The following is a 19,575-nucleotide window of genomic DNA, read 5'->3' as shown; positions in this document are numbered from 1 at the left end:
GAAGAAGAGGATTCGAAACGACGTTGTTTTGGTGTATATTTGAGTTTTTTTAAAATGACGTCGTTTTGATACTTGTGTCATGTCATAACACCGTTAAAAAGTTAACGGTAGGGTGAACAAAATTATTCAATCTAAAAAGTTTAGTGAACAAATTAGAAATATTAAAAATACAATGAATAAATAGAAGAAAAAATAAAGTTGAGTGAGAAATGGTATAATTTACCCTTAAATATAGTAGAGAAGAAAATTCGAAACACCTTCCCTTCTTCCTTAGCCAACCAACACTGACTAATTACTCTTCTTCTTTGAACTTTCTTCTCTTTGTTCTTTTTTCCTTTTCATATTTACTTTTTATTTTTCATTTTAAAACAAATAAATATTCCCATCATTCTCCTTATTTTCTTCTTCACCAATGGCCGCATCTTCAATCAAAGACGGTAACACTGTTGACTCTCCTTTGACTCATCTGTAAATTTCCAATACAATTTCTCTTTAACTTATGTACATACTTTTTCATTCTTTTTTGTTGTAAAGTTTGATCCTTTAGCTTAAAGACTCATTGATTTTGGGTTTTGATTCTTTCTTAAAAAAATTTAATGGGTTATTTTGGAAAAAATACTAAATCAGCTAGTTTAAACCAGTTTTTTAATTGAATTTTTAGCTTAGTTTATATCTAGATCCATTGGAGCTTAGTTTTTAAGAAATAAATTGGGAAACAGGGTTCTTTAATTTTGAATTTGGCGGTAGTTTTAGTTTGAAATTAGGTTTCAAGATGAAGATATTGGAGTTTTAATTGGTTCATTGACAGGAGCTGAAAAATCAAAACATCTAAATTGTGGTCATGGGGTCAAGGAATATGACAAATTTGTGATTAGTTTTGATAATTATATTGATTATTTATTGATTGTTGATTGTAAAGGTGGAGATATGGATCTGGAGAAAGGACTTGTGAGTCCACATCCGGGTCATAATTCCGGCATGGAAGCTTCGCCGATACCATCACCGTCCTCAGCTGTAACAGCGCCGACTCCGGCTTTGATCTTATCGAATTCCAACAAGCGAATTGACCGGTTGGGAAGTAGCCTCACCAGTTGCAGTTCCACTGTTACGGACCACTCAGCAACACCATCACCCTCATCTATAGCAACGGCCCCGGCTTTGATACTATCGAATTCTAACAAGCGGATTGATCGAATGTCCAGTAGCCTCACCAGTTCCAGTTCGGGTACTGGAGAACCCTCGGCGACACTGTCCCCGTCGTCAGCAACGGCCCCTGCTCTGGTCCTGTCGAACTCCGGCAAGCGCATTGATCAGGCTAGCAAAAGGAAATACGTGAAGCAGGTAACTGGTCGTCATAATGACACCGAGCTGCACTTGGCAGCACAGCGTGGTGATTTGGCGGCCGTGAAGCAGATTCTTGCCGACATTGATTCGCAGATGATGAAGACTGCGAGTGGGGAAGATTTCAATATGGAGGTGTCGGAGATACAGGCAAGTGTGGTGAATGAGGTAAATGAGTTGGGAGAGACTGCCTTGTTTACGGCTGCGGAGAAAGGGCACCTCGATGTTGTCAAGGAGTTGCTAAAATACTCAAACAAAGAGACCGTCATTAAGAAGAATAAATCTGGGTTTGATCCGTTGCATATTGCTGCAAGCCAAGGGCACCATGGTAATGATCCTTAGCTTTCGATTTGTGATTTTGCTTGTGCTGTTATTTGATTTCAATTGGTAAGTCGAGTTCTTGCAAAGATGACATATAGTAAAAGTACGGGTCCAAGTCAGTGTCAAAGTCTGTTGAATAAATTTCACTGTTAACCGATGTTTGTGTAAGACAACATGGTCGATATCGTCCTGCTGATGTTATGAAGTGCTTGTCGTTATCTGCTATATGATTTCGTTGAGAAATAAGAATGATTATCCACCATCCTCTTTCAACCTTCGGAACAATCTGTCAACATATTGTTCGTATATGATATCGAGAATATAGTTAATATGTAAATGCCTTTGTTATTAGTTTTCGTTTCTACAGACCAGTTGTGGAGTCAGTAATCGTATTTCAGTTATTTTTCGTCGATTCTAGGCTGGAAAAATGACGTCCGATCCTTGTAGGTATTGTCCAGGTGCTACTCGATCATGATCCTGGTCTATGCCAAACATTTGGGCCGTCGAATGCAACCCCTCTTGTCTCTGCAGCTACCAAAGGGCATACTGCGGTAGTAAATGAGCTGCTATCGAGAGATGGTGGCTTGCTAGAGCGTACGAGATCAAATGGGAAAAACGCATTGCATCTAGCCGCTCGACAGGGGCATGTAGATGTCGTAAAAGCATTGTTGAGCAAAGATCCACAGTTGGCAAGAAGAACCGACAAGAAAGGACAGACGGCATTGCACATGGCTGTTAAAGGACAGAGTTGTGAGGTGGTGAAGTTGCTTCTCGAGGCAGATGCTGCTATTGTGATGCTCCCGGACAAGTTCGGGAACACCGCACTACATGTAGCCACTCGGAAAAAGAGAGCAGAGGTACAATTATTCAATCACTTCATTTTCGATTCTTGACATAGCTGAATATATTAACATTCATCGCAATTTTTTACGAAACGGTTTCATATAATGAATCTTGCTATTTCCTTGCAGATTGTAGATGTGTTGTGTCCCTTCCTGATACGAACGTCAATGCACTCACCAGAGACCATAAACGGCTCTTGACATAGCGGAAGGGCTTCCGCTCTCTGAAGAATCCACGGAAAATAAAGAGCTGCCTTTCTCACAAAGGTGCTCTCAGAGCTAATGAACTGAATCAACCGAGAGACGAACTGAGGCAGACGGTGACTCAAATTAAGAAGGATGTCCATACACAGCTTGAACAAACCAAAAGAACCAACAAAAACGTTCATAATATCTCCAAGGAACTTAGAAAACTCCACCGAGAAGGAATCATAACGCCACGAATTCTGTGACTGTGGTAGCCGTTCTATTTGCAACGGTTGCTTTTGCGGCTATATTTACTGTGCCTGGAGGAGATGAAAATAGCGGAGTTGCGGTGGTGGTAAGCTCGAGTTCTTCAAAATCTTCTTCATCTTCAATGCCATTGCTCTCTTCACCTCTTTGGCCGTTGTCGTCGTTCAAATTACATTGGTCCGAGGTGAAACCAAAGCTGAGAAACGGTGGTGGAAGTGATTAACAAGTTGATGTGGTTGGCTTCTGTCTGTACTTCAGTTGCCTTTATGGCCTCCTCGTATATAGTGGTCGGCCGGAAACATGAGTGGGCTGCAATTTTGGTTACTGTCGTTGGGGTCTGATAATGGCCGGGTTCTTGGCACCATGACTTATTTTGTGGTGAAATCGAAGAGGCTACACGGAAGCGGGGAAAGAATTCAAGGAGAAGCGGATCCAACTCTTTGCTTCATTCCGACTTCACTAATTCGGAAGTTGAAGTCGATAGGATTTATGCCCTCTAATACGCTCGAATCTATAGCTTCCGCCGCCAAACGAAAAGATGAACGTTAGAAATGATGCATAAACCGATGTTCGAGCTTCCGAAAGGCGGTCTTTCATCAACGATGCATCACTTCACGTGCATAGAATATCAGAGCTCGAATATGACTCGAGATTTCTCGGAACACTCGTAAACGCTGCACTGCGGATGTTCGTCCGGCCTGGCATTATCACGAATCACCCAGTTCATCGGATTCGACCAGGCGTATGCTTTTAACTCTTCAATAGTGTCAATATCTATCAAAGCCCTGGCTATGAAATGTATGAATGATTAACCTTTTTGCTGGGACTAAACTGTATTATTAGTACAATAAATGCTTGTTTTGCAAACGATAAATACTAGTTGGAATAATCCACGACTATCAACGAATCGGAGTTATTTTACTTGCGCATAATTTTACTAAGAATTAATACCAAAATAAGTGCCTACACTTATTTTTTTTTAATAGGTGTCTAAATTTTTTTTAACTCATCTCGGTGTCTAACGTTTTTGTATTCTCCATTAGCGTTTTAGGTGTCTGGACGTTAACCGTAGTTAAAAAAAACTCGTTAATTAACATGTGTCAGGTTTTGGTAATTTTAAAATTTTTATTTAAAATAAAAAATTGAAAAAAAACTATTTTTTATCAAATCTTGAAAAATTCAAAATTTTTAAAACCTTAATTTTATTCTCTTTGCCACCGCCTGCCACCATTAACACAGACAATCGGATGAACACCCAATAACATATGATCGACCAACCATCCATCCACAAACAAAACCCTCACGCTTTTGCAACCAATCAAACACCAAATCTCCCTAAAATTTTAAATTCCTAAACATAAATCGTTAACCAAATACCCAAATTCCTAATAATAATCTCAATTTATTATTAAATTCACCCAAAATATAATTAATTGAACATGGGATGATGGGAAGAGCACAGGCGAAGGAATGATGGGAGAGCACCTGCGAATGAGAGGGGAATGCGGCGGACTGGGGGTTGGAATTTGACAGAATATTTAAAAAAAAATTCTCAAAAATACTATAATATGACACATGTAATCTAACGGAGTTTTTTAACGGCAGTTAATGTTCGGGCATCTAAAATTATAATGAAGAAAAGGCACCTAAAATTGGTAACAGAGAAAACGTTTAGCACATGGATGAATCAAAAAATAATTTAAGTACCTATTCGAGAAAAATGATATAGTTTGAGCACTTATTTTGATATTAAGCCTTTAACTAATGGTTAACTTTCGTCTCAAACTCGTATATTTAGATTTCTTTTGACTCATCGACGTTAAAGTATTTTCATCTAAATCCGAATGGAGAAAAATAATGTCTTGATACTATGCTGATCAGACGGTAGAGATTAAGTAAAAGTTTTAACTTGAGTTTGTCAATTTCAAAAAAAAAAAACAAAAAGAAAAATAAATTGAAAAGGGAGAAAAAGGATGGGAAAGAATGATATTAAAGTTTTAGGGGGAAATGAAAATAAAAAAGTTCAGAAATGCAATATCTTTGATATGATTTAGGAACTAATAATAGACTTAAGGATCCATTTGAAAAACTCTAAAAAATTAATTCATAAATTAACGACTCTATATCAATAACTAAAGGGAAAATTACATGTTTAGTACTTAAATTATTAGTTTTGATTTGTTTAAGTACCTAAACTTTCAATTTTTTCAAAACCATAACTAAGGTTTAATTTTTATTTTGTTTTAGTACTCATCTTTAAAATTTAATGTGTTTAATACCTAAACTATCAGTTTTGATTCGTTTTAGTATTTGAACTTTCATTTTTTTAAAACTTAACGTTAAATTTTAAATGTGGTAACGAAATGAAACAAGACTAAAGTTTTAAACGTCGAATACTAAATGAAACAAAAACAAACTTTACATATGTTTTTGAAAAAATGAAATTTTAGATACTAAAACGGATTAAAACTGATAGTTTAGATATTAATGCGTAAGTTACCCATAATTAAACGTATAAACTGTAGTCCAATCGGCCCAACCCATGATGTTGCAGAATCAACTGGATTTTATGTAGACAGAACGCTATTGAAACGCGTCGTTCCAAGGATAAGATATCAATTTATAATTATATTTATTCCCCAAAAAAAATCCTGAACCGAGAGCGAGATGATAGCCTAAAACCCAAACCGAAATCCCTAACCCTAAAAACAATGAGAAAGATAAACACGCATCCAAACGGTCCCGAGATCGCGACGGCAGGCACCACCGTGACTCTGATCGCCACAACGACGACCGCGAATCCTACCGCCGTTCGGACCATAGATCTTCCGCATCGCGCCGTGACGAGCGCGAGAGATCCTTCGATAGGGAGGGTTCGGAGATAGAAGCACCGTGAGGGTTCCTATGAAGAATCGAAGCGAAGAAAAAGAGGAAGAGAAGAGAGAGTGAGGAGAGGGGAGAAGAGGAAAAACTTGGAGAAGAATACAGAAGGGAAAAGAGAGAGAAAGGTTTGGTGATAAGGCTAAAGAAGACGATGAAATTGAGTTATCCAATGGTGCCAGTGGTGGTGATCCAGTACACAATGTGAGTCTTTGAATTCATTTTTTTGTTAGTTTTATCTTTGCGATGTTTGCCTTCTATTGTTCTTGGCTGTTGGGAAACTGAAATGAAAAATGAAGTTTAATTCAAAAACTATGACAAATTTAAAGCCTTTAAGACTAAGCTTGTTATAACTTAGAATTTAATATGATTTTGTTTTCTATATCATTTTTCTTATGAAATAGAGAAGAAAATATTTTAATTAAGTAGCAAATATAACAACTTTGGTTGAAAACTAACCTTATTGCTTTATTGTTAGTAATCTAATCTGAATATATTTAAGTTTCTCTTGATTTTTATTTACTTGGAATGAGTATTTTCATAATGTTTCAGGGTAGGAGGTTTTTTTTTAATGTTGTTTTCTGGGATTTAAATGGATATTACCAATGAGATGTGCTAATAAATGCTGTTTTAGTCCATTGTAATAAATGTTGCCCGTGAATTTCACTAGTGAAAGAGAGATCTAAAACCAAAAAATAGCGACTGTAAAGTCATGTTGTGGATACTATTTAAATGCACTGATTTGAACATCAAATTTCCTTGATAATATGCATTTCTTTCAAATGGCTACTCCCACTATGAGTCGACTGTTGCATTATGGTATACATTCTGTTGAGATGGTCCTTGTTACTTATTACATAAGTTTTTGACCTTGTTTATCGGAATTTATTTTTCCTAGTTCTTTCCTGGATTGCCAGTTTCATCGATTTATGGGTGGAGGAGTCATAGTTGTTGCCTTCTTACATTTGCGGATAAGTTGAGGCTTGTAGTAAATATTTGAGTCATAGTTTTTTACGAAACGGTTTCATATAATGAATCTTGCTATTTCCTTGCAGATTGTAGATGTGTTGTTGTCCCTTCCTGATACGAACGTCAATGCACTCACCAGAGACCATAAAACGGCTCTTGACATAGCGGAAGGGCTTCCGCTCTCTGAAGAATCCACGGAAATAAAGAGCTGCCTTTCTCGCAAAGGTGCTCTCAGAGCTAATGAACTGAATCAACCGAGAGACGAACTGAGGCAGACGGTGACTCAAATTAAGAAGGATGTCCATACACAGCTTGAACAAACCAAAAGAACCAACAAAACGTTCATAATATCTCCAAGGAACTTAGAAAACTCCACCGAGAGGAATCAATAACGCCACGAATTCTGTGACTGTGGTAGCCGTTCTATTTGCAACGGTTGCTTTTGCGGCTATATTTACTGTGCCTGGAGGAGATGAAAATAGCGGAGTTGCGGTGGTGGTAAGCTCGAGTTCTTTCAAAATCTTCTTCATCTTCAATGCCATTGCTCTCTTCACCTCTTTGGCCGTTGTCGTCGTTCAAGTTGATGTGGTTGGCTTCTGTCTGTACCTCAGTTGCCTTTATGGCCTCCTCGTATATAGTGGTCGGCCGGAAACATGAGTGGGCTGCAATTTTGGTTATCGTCGTTGGGGGTCTGATAATGGCCGAGGTTCTTGGCACCATGACTTATTATGTGGTGAAATCGAAGAGGACTAGACGGAAGCGGGGAAAGAATTCAAGGAGAAGCGGATCCAACTCTTTGCTTCATTACGACTTCACTAATTCGGAAGTTGAAGTCGATAGGATTTATGCCCTCTAATACGCTCGAATCTATAGCATCCGCCGCAAAACGAAAAGATGAATGTTAGATATGATGCATAAACCGATGTTCGAGCTTCCGAAAGGCGATCTTTCATCAATGATGCATCACTTCACGTGCATAGAATATCAGAGCTCGAATATGACTCGAGATTTCTCGGAGCTAACACTCGTAAACGCTGCTCTGCGGATTTTCGTCCGGCCTGGCGTTATCACGAATCACCCAGTTCATCGGATTCGAACCAGGCGTATGCTTTTAACTCTTCAATAGTGTCAATATCTATCAAAACCCTGGCTATGAAATGTATGAATGATTAACTTTTTGTTGGGATTAAACTGTATTATTAGTACACTAAATGCTTGTTTTGTATGAATTGCCCGTTCAGCGTAGTTGGTAGAGCGCAAAGCTTTTAACCTTGTGGTCGTGGGATCGAGTCTTATGGTGGGCAATTTATAATTCTGACTGTCGGATGTATCTCACGGAAGTTACTCTCAACCTGGCATTGGGGGCAGCTTACTATCCTACCTTCTCATTATCTCATTACATATGAGAATAGTGTCAGCTAATTAAATGCTTGTTTTGCACATGATAAATGCTAATTGGAATAATCCACGACTACCAATGAATCGGAGTTATTTTACTTGCGCATAATTTTACAAAGGATTAATACTAAAATAAGTGCTTACACTTTTTTTTAAATAGGTGTCTAAACTTTCTTTACTCATAACGGTGTCTAACGTTTTCATTTTCTCCATTAGCGTTTTAGGTGTTCGGAAGTTAACCGTAGTTAAAAAAACTTGTTAAGTGACACGTGTTATGTTCTGATAATTTTGAGAATTTTTATTTAAAAAAAATTGAAAAGAAATTTTTTTTTTATCAAATCTTGAAAAACTCAAAATTTATAAAACCTTAATTTTAATCTCTTTACTATTGCCTTTCATCGTCAATACAATCAATCGGACGAAAACCTACCAACATATGATCGACAAACCATCCACAAACAAAACCCCCTTGCTTTTACAACCGATCAAACATCAAATCTCTCAAATTTATAAATTCCTAAACATAAATCATTAAATCGAATACCTAAATTCTTAACCATGATCTCAAATTTATTATTAAATTCAACCCAAACTATAATTAATTAAAGCATGGGGATGATGGGGAGAGCACCGGTGAAGGGAATGATGGGGAGAGCACCGGTGAATGAGAGGCGGAATGGGAGAGCACCGGTGAAGGGAATGATGGGTGTGGGGGTTGGAATTGCGCAAAATTTTTTTAAAAAAATAAAATTATGAAAATTACCGGAACATGACACATGTCACTTAATGAAGTTTTTTAATAGTAATTAATGCTCGGGCACCTAAAATGGCAACGAAGAAAACGTTTAACACCTGGATGAGTCAAAAAATAATTTATGCAACTATTCGAGAAAAATGATATAATTTGAGCACTTATTTTGGTATTAAGCCTTTTACTAATGGTTAAACTTTCATCTCAAACTTGTATATTTAGATTTCTTTTGATTCATCGACGTTGAAATATTTTCATCTAAATCCGAATGGAGAAAAATAATGTCTTGATACTATGTTGATCTGACGATAGAGATTAAGTAAAAGTTTTAACTTGAGTTTGTCAATATAAAAAAAAAAAAAAAATTGAAAAAGGAGAAAAAGGATGGGAAAGAATGATATTAAAGTTTTAGGGGGAAATCAGAAATAAAAAAAAGTTCAGAAATGAAATATCTTTGTGATGATGTTAGGAACTAATAATAGACTTAAGGATCCATTTGAAAAACTCCAAAAAAATTAATTCATAAATTAAACGACTCTATATCAATCATTAAAGGGAAAATTACACATTTAGTACCTAAATTATTAGTTTTAGTCTGTTTAAGTACTTAAACTTTCAGATTTTTCAAAACCATAACTAAGGTTTAATTTTTATTTTGTTTTAGTACTCATCGTTAAAATTTAATGCGTTTAATACCTAAACTATCAGTTTTGATTCGTTTTAGCATTTGAACTTTCATTTAAAAAAAAACTTAACGTTAAATTTTGAATGTGGGTAACGAAATGAAACAAAAACTAAAGTTTTTAACGTCGAGTACTAAAATGAAACAAAAACCAAACTTTACATATGTTTTTGAAAAAATGAAATTTTAGGTACTAAAACGGATCCAAACTGATAGCTTAGATACTAAATGTGTAATTTACCCATAATTAAACGTATAAACTGTAGTCCAATTCGGCCCAACCCATGATGTTGCAGAATCAACTGGATTTTATGTAGACCGAACAGCTATTGAAACGGCGTCGTTCCAAGGATAAGATATCAATTTATAATTATTCCCCAAAAAAAATCCTGAACCGAGAGCGAGATGAATATAGCCTAAAACCCAAACCGAAATCCCTAACCCTAAAAAAACAATGGAGAAAGATAAACACGCATCCAAACGGTCCCGAGATCGCGACGGCAGGCACCACCGGCAAGCGCATTGATCAGGCTAGCAAAAAGAATACGGAAGCAGGTAACTGGTCGTCATAATGACCGAGCTGCACTTGGCAGCACAGCGTGGTATTTGGCGGCCGTGAAGCAGATTCTTGCCGACATTGATTCGCATGATGATGAAGACTGCGAGTGGGGAAGATTTCATATGGAGGTGTCGGAGATACAGGCAAGTGTGGTGAATGAGGTAAATGAGTTGGGAGAGACGCCTTGTTTACGGCTGCGAGAAAGGGCACCTCGATGTTGTCAAGGAGTTGCTAAAATACTCAAACAAGACCGTTATTAAGAAGAATAAATCTGGGTTTGATCCGTTGCATATTGCTGCAAGCCAAGGGCAACCATGGTAATGATCCTTAGCATTCGATTTGTGATTTTGCTTGTGATGTTATTGATTTCAATTGGTAAGTCGAGTTCTTGTAAAGATGACATATAGTAAAAGTACGGGTCCAAGTCAGTGTCAAGTCTGTCGAATAAATTTCACTGTTAACCGATGTTTGTGTAAGACAACATGGTCGATATTCTACTGCTGATGTTATGAATTGCTTATCGTTATCTGCTATATGATTTTCATTGAGAAATAGAATGATTATGCACCGTCCTCTTTCAACCTTCGGAACAATATGTCAACATATTGTTCGTATTGATATGGAGATATTGTAATATGTAAATGCCTTTGTATTAGTTTTCGTTTCTACAGGCCAGTTGTGGAGTCAGTAATGGTATTGCAGTTATTTTCGTCGATTCTAGGCTGGAAAATGACGTCCGATCCTTGCAGGTATTATCCAGGTGCTACTCGATCATGATCCTGGTCTATGCCAAACATTTGGGGGCCGTCGAATGCAACCCCTCTTGTCTCTGCAGCTACCAAAGGGCATACTGCGGTAGTAAATGAGCTGCTATCGAGAGATGGTGGCTTGCTAGAGCGTACGAGATCAAATGGGAAAAATGCATTGCATCTAGCCGCTCGACAGGGCATGTAGATGTCGTAAAAGCATTGCTGAGCAAAGATCCGCAGTTGGCAAGAAGAACCGACAAGAAAGGACAGACGGCATTGCACATGGCTGTTAAAGGACAGAGTTGTGAGGTGGGAAGTTGCTTCTCGAGGCAGATGCTGCTATTTGATGCTCCCGGACAAGTTCGGGAACCCGCACTACATGTAGCCACTCGGAAAAGAGAGCAGAGGTACAATTATTCAATCACTTCATTTTCGATTCTTGACATAGCTGAATATATTAACATTCATCGCAATTTTTTACGAAACGGTTTCATATAATGAATCTTGCTATTTCCTTGCAGATTGTAGTGTTGTTGTCCCCTTCCTGATACGAACGTCAATGCACTCACCAGAGACCATAAAACGGCTCTTGACATAGCGGAAGGGCTTCCGCTCTCTGAAGAATCCGGAAATAAAGAGCTGCCTTTCTCACAAAGGTGCTCTCAGAGCTAATGAACTGAATCAACCGAGAGACGAACTGAGGCAGACGTGACTCAATAAGAAGGATGTCCATACACAGCTTGAACAAACCAAAAGAACCAACAAAAACGTTCATAATATCTCCAAGGAACTTAGAAAACTCCACCGAGAAGGAATCAATAACGCCACGAATTCTGTGACTGTGGTAGCCGTTTCTATTTGCACGGTTGCTTTTGCGGCTATATTTACTGTGCCTGGAGGAGATGAAAATAGCGGAGTTGCGGTGGTGGTAAGCTCGAGTTCTTTCAAAATCTTCTTCATCTTCAATGCCATTGCTCTCTTCACCTCTTTGGCCGTTGTCGTCGTTCAAATTACATTGGTCCGAGGTGAAACCAAAGCTGAGAAACAGGTGGTGGAAGTGATTAACAAGTTGATGTGGTTGGCTTCTGTCTGTACTTCAGTTGCCTTTATGGCCTCCTCGTATATAGTGGGTCGGCCGGAAACATGAGTGGGCTGCAATTTTGGTTACTGTCGTTGGGGGTCTGATAATGGCCGGGGTTCTTGGCACCATGACTTATTTTGTGGTGAAATCGAAGAGGACTACACGGAAGCGGGAAAGAATTCAAGGAGAAGCGGATCCAACTCTTTGCTTCATTCCGACTTCACTAATTCGGAAGTTGAAGTCGATAGGATTTATGCCCTCTAATACGCTCGAATCTATAGCTTCCGCCGCCAAACGAAAAGATGAACGTTAGAAATGATGCATAAACCGATGTTCGAGCTTCCGAAAGGCGGTCTTTCATCAACGATGCATCACTTCACGTGCATAGAATATCAGAGCTCGAATATGACTCGAGATTTCTCGGAACACTCGCAAACGCTGCACTGCGGATGTTCGTCCGGCCTGGCATTATCACGAATCACCCAGTTCATCGGATTCGAACCAGGCGTATGCTTTTAACTCTTCAATAGTGTCAATATCTATCAAAGCCCTGGCTATGAAATGTATGAATGATTAACTTTTTGCTGGGACTAAACTGTATTATTACAATAAATGCTTGTTTTGCAAATGATAAATACTAGTTGGACTAATCCACGACTATCAACGAATCGGAGTTATTTTACTTGCGCATAATTTTTACTAAGAATTAATACCAAAATAAGTGCCTACACTTATTTTTTTTAATAGGTGTCTAAACTTTTTTAACTCATCTCGGTGTCTAACGTTTTTGTATTCTCCATTAGCGTTTTAGGTGTCTGGACGTTAATCGTAGTTAAAAAAAAACTCGTTAATTAACATGTGTCAGGTTCTGGTAATTTTAAATTTTTATTTAAAATAAAAAATTGAAAAAAACTATTTTTTATCAAATCTTGAAAAATTCAAAATTTTTAAAACCTTAATTTTATTCTCTTTGCCACCGCCTGCCACCATTAACACAGACAATCGGACGAACCCCAATAACATATGATCGACCAACCATCCATCCACAAACAAAACCCTCACGCTTTTGCAACCAATCAAACACCAAATCTCCCTAAAATTTTAAATTCCTAAACATAAATCGTTAAACCAAATACCCAAATTCCTAATAATAATCTCAAATTTATTATTAAATTCAACCCAAAATATAATTAATTGAACATGGGATGATGGAAGAGCACAGCGAAGGGAATGGGGAGAGCACCCGCGAATGAGAGGGGGAATGCGCGGACTGGGTTGGAATTTGACAGAATATTTAAAAAAAAATTCTCAAAATACTATAATATGACACATGTAATCTAAGTTTTTTAACGGCAGTTAATGCTCGGGCATCTAAAATGATAATGTAGAAAAGGCACCTAAAATTGGTAACATAGAAAACGTTTAACACATGGATGAATCAAAAAATAATTTAAGTACCTATTCGAGAAAAATGATATAGTTTGAGCACTTATTTTGGTATTAAGCCTTTAACTAATGGTTAAACTTTCGTCTGAAACTCGTATATTAGATTCTTTTGACTCATCGACGTTGAAGTATTTTCATCTAAATCCGAATTGAGAAAAATAATGTCTTGATACTAGGCTGATCAGACGGTAGAGATTAAGTAAAAGTTTTAACTTGAGTTTGTTAATTTTAAAAAAAACAAAAAGAAATAAATTGAAAAGGGAGAAAAGGATGGAAAGAATGATATTAAAGTTTTAGGGGGAAATGAAATAAAAAAGTTCAGAAATGCAATATCTTTGTGATGATTTAGGAACTAATAATAGACTTAAGGATCCATTTGAAAACTCTAAAAAATTAATTCATAAATTAAACGACTCTATATCAATAACTAAAGGGAAAACTACATGTTTAGTACTTAAATTATTAGTTTTGATTTGTTTAAGTACCTAAACTTTCAATTTTTTCAAAACCATAACTAAGGTTTAATTTTTATTTTGTTTTAGTACTCATCGTTAAAATTTAATGTGTTTAATACCTAAACTATCAGTTTTGATTCGTTTTAGTATTTGAACTTTCATTTTTTTAAAAACTTAACGTTAAATTTTAAATGGGGGTAACGAAATGAAACAAAGACTAAAGTTTTAAACATCGAATACTAAAATGAAACAAAACCAAACTTTACATATTTTTTGAAAAAAATGAAATTTTAGATACTAAAACGGATTAAAACTGATAGTTTAGATACTAAATGCGTAAGTTACCCATAATTAAACGTATAACTGTAGTCCAATTCGGCCCAACCCATGATGTTGCAGAATCAACTGGATTTTATGTAGACAGAACAGCTATTGAAACGGCGTCGTTCCAAGGATAAGATATCAATTTATAATTATATTTATTCCCCAAAAAATCCTGAACCGAGAGCGAGATGAATATAGCCTAAAACCCAAACCGAAATCCCTAACCCTAAAAAACAATGGAGAAGATAAACACGCATCCAAACGGTCCCGAGATCGCGACGGCAGGCACCACCGTGACTCCGATCGTCACCAAGACGACCGCGAATCCTACCGCCGTTCGGACCATAGATCTTCCGCATCGCGCCGTGACGAGCGCGAGAGATCCTTCAATAGGGAGGGTTCGAGAGATAGGAAGCACCGTGAGGGTTCCTATGAAGAAGTCGAAGCGAAGAAAAAGAGGAAGGAGAGAGAAGAGAGTGAAGAGAGAGGGGAGAAGGAGAAACTTGGAGAAGAATACAGAAGGGAAGAGAGAGAGAGAAGGAGGTTTGGGGATAAGGCTAAAGAAGACGATGAAATTGAGTTATCCAATGGCGCCAGTGGTGTGATCAGGTACACAATGTGAGTCTTTGAATTCATTTTTTTGTTAGTTTTATCTTTGCGATGTTTGCCTTCTATTGTTTGCTTGGCTGTTGGGAAACTGAAATGAAAATGAAGTTTAATTCAAAACTAGTGACAAATTTAAAGCCTTTAAGACTAAGCTTGTTATAACTTAGAATTTAATATGATTTTGTTTTCTATATCATTTTTCTTATGAAATAGAGAAGAAAATATTTTAATTAAGTAGCAAATATAACAACTTTGGTTTAAAACTAACCTTATTGCTTTTTGTTTAGTAATCTAATCTGAATATATTAAGTTTCTCTTGATTTTTATTACTTGGAATGAGTATTTTCATAATGTTTCAGGGTAGGAAGTTTTTTTTAATGTTTTTTCTGGGATTTAAATGGATATTACCAATGAGATGTGCTAATAAATGCTGTTTTAGTCCATTGTAATAAATGTTGCCCGTGAATTTCACTAGTGAAAGAGAGATCTAAAACCAAAAATTAGCGACTGTAAAGTCATGTGTGGATACTATTTAAATGCACTGATTGAACATCAATTTCCTTGATAATATGCATTTCTTTCAAATGGCTACTCCCACTATGATCGACTGTTGCATTATGTATACATTCTGTTGAGATGGTCCTTGGTACTTATTACATAAGTTTTGACCTTGTTTATCGAAATTTATTTTTCCTAGTTCTTTCCTGGACTGCCAGTTTCATCGATTTATGGGTGGAGGAGTCATAGTTGTTGCCTTCTTACATTTGCGGATAATTGAGGCTTGTAGTAATAAAGTTCATAATATATATGACATTATTCAATTTGATCCAACTCTCATTTTTCTTTAAGTATTTGTGTTGCACCATGTGTGAATTTTGATGCATACTGACCCTTTGGATACATGGAAATATTGGAAAAATTTAATATGCTCATGACACACACTAATGTCTGTCATTCACATCTGAGTTTGAATACCTAGCTTGATGAACTTTCAAGGAACTTACCTGTCTTTTGTTGTCCTATTATTAATGTTTCACCATTTTTTTATAATTTTATTATATACACACTAACTTAGCATAACTTAGATATTAGCTAACATCACATGATAGTATGAGATATGAAATGTATAATAATGCACGATATTATTGAACTGTAGAATGGCATCTGATTTCAATGGATTTATGTTGAAATTATGCTAGTTTAAATTGATCTAAAGTTATATCATATTGCTGAAATCCTAAGTTTGTATGCTGATGTAATTTACTTTTTTCCATGCTTGAAGGGTGCTGCTCAGGCATCATTATCGAAGACTGGTCACCCTCCTCCTACCAAGGTATCTTCAATTTCTACTGCTGAAAATAAAGCATATAGTGTTACCGGATCTCATGAGGTTACTGGATCTAGTACAGATGTCTCTTCATGTAATGGGAAAAAATGGTGCCAATTTCTCTCTTGATGCCTTAGCCAAAGCAAAAAGGCTTTACAATGCAGAAAGAATTGGCTGAGAAAATGAAGAAGATACCTGCAGTAAGTTCATCTCTCTTTTCAAAAAGGAAAAATTCCCTAGTTGTTCTAAATTAAAAATATTCATGTTGCATTGGTATTGTTATGTGTAGTTGAACAAAGGCCCTAGCTCGAGTTCAGTAGGTACTACTGGAAAAGTTCAGGGACAAGTCTCATCAGCCCCTCCTGCCTCTGCACCTGTTGCTTCTTCAATGCCATCTACTACTGGCATGGCTGCTGTTCCGGGCCTTGCATCAGTACCCAATTTAGAAGCTGTTAAGCGTGCTCAAGAGCTGGCTGCTAAGATGGATTCCGCCAAGATCCTCAGTTTGCTCCTCTAATAAACATGTTTCCTGGACAGGTGCAAGTAGATGCTCCAGTTCCTCAGAAACCTACCAAGGCACCTGTTCTACGTGTTGATGCACTTGGTAGGGAAATTGATGAACACGGTAATATCATAAATGTGACAAAACCAAGTAATCTTAGCACCCTCAAGGTTTGTGAAATTCGTACTCTTGGTGCAATCATTGTTATTTTCTTATTTCAGTGCTATTTGTGTTACTTTCAAGGCTGTTATTTAACTTGAACCATCTGATTTTTCAGGTCAACATTAACAAGCAAAAGAAAGATGCATTCCAGATCCTTAAACCTGAGCTGGAGGTGGATCCGGAAGCAAATCCACATTTTGATCCTCGGATGGGAATTGATAAGAAAAGATTATTAGACCAAAAAGGATGACTTTTCAGTTTGTAGAGGAAGGAAATGGTCAAAAGATGCAGAGATCATCAAATTGAAGGTATTATTTTGTTTTTATTTCTTTGATTCTTCCATCAGTTTTATGGTCTGTTTATTACAGAATCAATTTGGAGAAGCGAAAGCAAAAGAGCTAAAGGCAAAGCAAGCACAATTGGCAAAGGCAAAGGCTGATATAAATCCCAATTTAATTGAGGTGTCGGAAAGAATTATAACGAAGGAGAAACTAAAAGACCCGATTCCTGAAATAGAGTGGTGGTAAGTTGATAATCCTTTAATCATTCTATCACTTAGGAGACCTTGTTTGATTTAGCATGTCATCAAATTAAACCCGAAAAATCCTTCAGTTGGTTATTATGTGTGAGGATTGAGGAAGATATTTTATTGCTCAAATACAATTCTTTGTAATGGTTATTTTTGTTGTACTTTCTGCTTAAGCTGTAAACAGATGTTCAGAACTCTTGCCTTCTTGATTATGTTGTCAATATTCAAGCTGAGAGTTGTGTGCCTCTTCACCATGTGTATAAAGCCAAAAACTTTACATTACTTTTGGCATCATATGTAATTTCCATATTAAAAAATCTAAAGGAATCATTGCTATCTATGTTACTAGGATTCGGGTACAGGTGTTGGGTACGGGTATTTTTGTTCTTTTTAAAAGGTTTTTCCTTTTTATTTTGTGGGTCCTTGGAGGCTTGGACCATGTTTGCATATCTAAGTTTGAATATTAATAGTTGGATCAACATAAATTACAATGTTAGGTTATTTTTTCATTCTTTTACATTACCTTTTTCTTATTGTTTTTGGTATATTTCAGGGATTTGCTTATTCTGGTTTTGGGCTCTTACGATGACATTGCTGATGGTGTGCTAAGTGAAGATAAACTGAAGAAGGAGAAGATTACGATTTATGTTGAGCATCCTCGTCCAATTGAGCTCCTGCTGAGCCAGCTCCTCCCCCGCCACAGCCCCTGAAGCTAACCAAGAAGGAGCAGAAGAAACTTCGGACTCAGCGACGTCTTGCCCGGGAAAGGATAAACAGGAGATGATCAGACAAGGCCTGGTAGAACCTCCGAAGCCGAAAGTTAAGTTGAGCAATTTAATGAAAGTTTTAGGCTCTGAAGCTACCCAAGATCCAACTAAGCTTGAAATGGAAATCCGAAGTGCTGCTGCTGAGCGGGAACAGGCTCATGTCGATAGAAACATTGCTCGCAAGCTTACCCCTGCTGAGCGCCGTGAAAAGAAAGAGAGAAAGCTTTTTGACGACCCAAGTACGGTGGAGACAATCGTTTCGGTTTACAGGATCAATGACCTCTCACATCCCAAGACCCGCTTCAAAGTTGATGTTAATGCCCAAGAAAACCGTTTGACTGGTTGTGCCGTGATCTCAGAGGGCATTAGTGTTGTAGTGGAAGGTGGAAGCAAATCCATTAAGAGGTATGGGAAGCTTATTCTTCGACGAATCAATTGGGCTGAAGCTGTAAACGAGAATGAAGAGGGAGATGATGATGAAGACGAAGAAAACCGCCTAACAAGTGCGTGTTAGTTTGGCAAGGCAGCGTCGCGAAATCAAGTTTCAGCAGGTTCTCGGTCCACGAGTGCATCACCGAAGCAGCTGCGGAAAGGTGTTTGCCGCTGCTGGAGTCGGCCATTACTGGGACCTTGCGGTTAATTTCTGTGAGAATGATTTTTGATGATTCTCTTAAAAAGGCTGCCGAGTTTAACAAGAACTTGGATTTTCTCTAATCATATGAATTGTTTGTATTAAGAACTACTTCATCGGAGCCCTTTTTTCTCCGATCATCGTTGTGAATTACTTCGAGTTCTGTCTGTCGAATGTTCGGATTCAGGTCGAATTTGAGTATCGTAATATCAATAGTTTTGTCTAAACCAAGTTCTACATGAACAAAATTGGTCCATACACTTCAAATATTCTAATTAGCTTTCCGACTATTAGTACCGTTTTAATTTATGTGTTTTATCAGTCTAACCATTTTCTTACCAAAAAATCAGTCTTAACAATTTGTTTGAAAATATAATATCTCTTCGGCTATATCGTGCTAAGTAGAAAGTTTTCATTGAGAGATTTACCTATTAAAATTAAGTTTATAATGTGAATTAATTCAGATTAATAAAGATGAAGTTTTAAAACCGGAAGAACAATAAAACAAATATTAAAACGTCATATAAACCAAAACCAAAACGTCATATAAACCAAAACCAAAACGTCATAAAATATCTCATTAAATGGAAAGTATTGTTAGTGAAGTATCAATCGATGTATATTGTTGATGCGATGATTTTATATATATTTTATTGCTAACATGTTAAATGTCATGTTATTATATTGATGATATATCATGTGTCACGTCACTTAAAATGATGACATAATATATACCACATTATTAATTAAATATATATAAAAATATAATATTAATAATACATATATCAACAACATACGTT

The 19,575-nt window shown here is 37.0% G+C and overlaps 3 pseudogenes; all 3 read left to right on the top strand.

Moving 5' to 3' along the window:
* Positions 1 to 380: 380 nt before the first annotated feature.
* Positions 381 to 3,615, top strand: LOC120151729 (annotated as a pseudogene).
* Positions 3,616 to 5,668: 2,053 nt separating this feature from the next.
* On the top strand, positions 5,669 to 18,993 carry LOC120151810 (annotated as a pseudogene).
* On the top strand, positions 10,287 to 12,448 carry LOC120151730 (annotated as a pseudogene).
* Positions 18,994 to 19,575: the final 582 nt, after the last annotated feature.

The sequence above is a fragment of the Hibiscus syriacus genome, unplaced genomic scaffold (assembly GCF_006381635.1).
Source record: "Hibiscus syriacus cultivar Baekdansim isolate YM2019G1 unplaced genomic scaffold, ASM638163v2 tig00111069_pilon, whole genome shotgun sequence".
NCBI lineage: Eukaryota > Viridiplantae > Streptophyta > Magnoliopsida > Malvales > Malvaceae > Hibiscus > Hibiscus syriacus.
The sequence above is the reverse complement of the archived record's forward strand: the minus strand, read 5'-3'. Positions and strand labels throughout refer to the sequence as shown.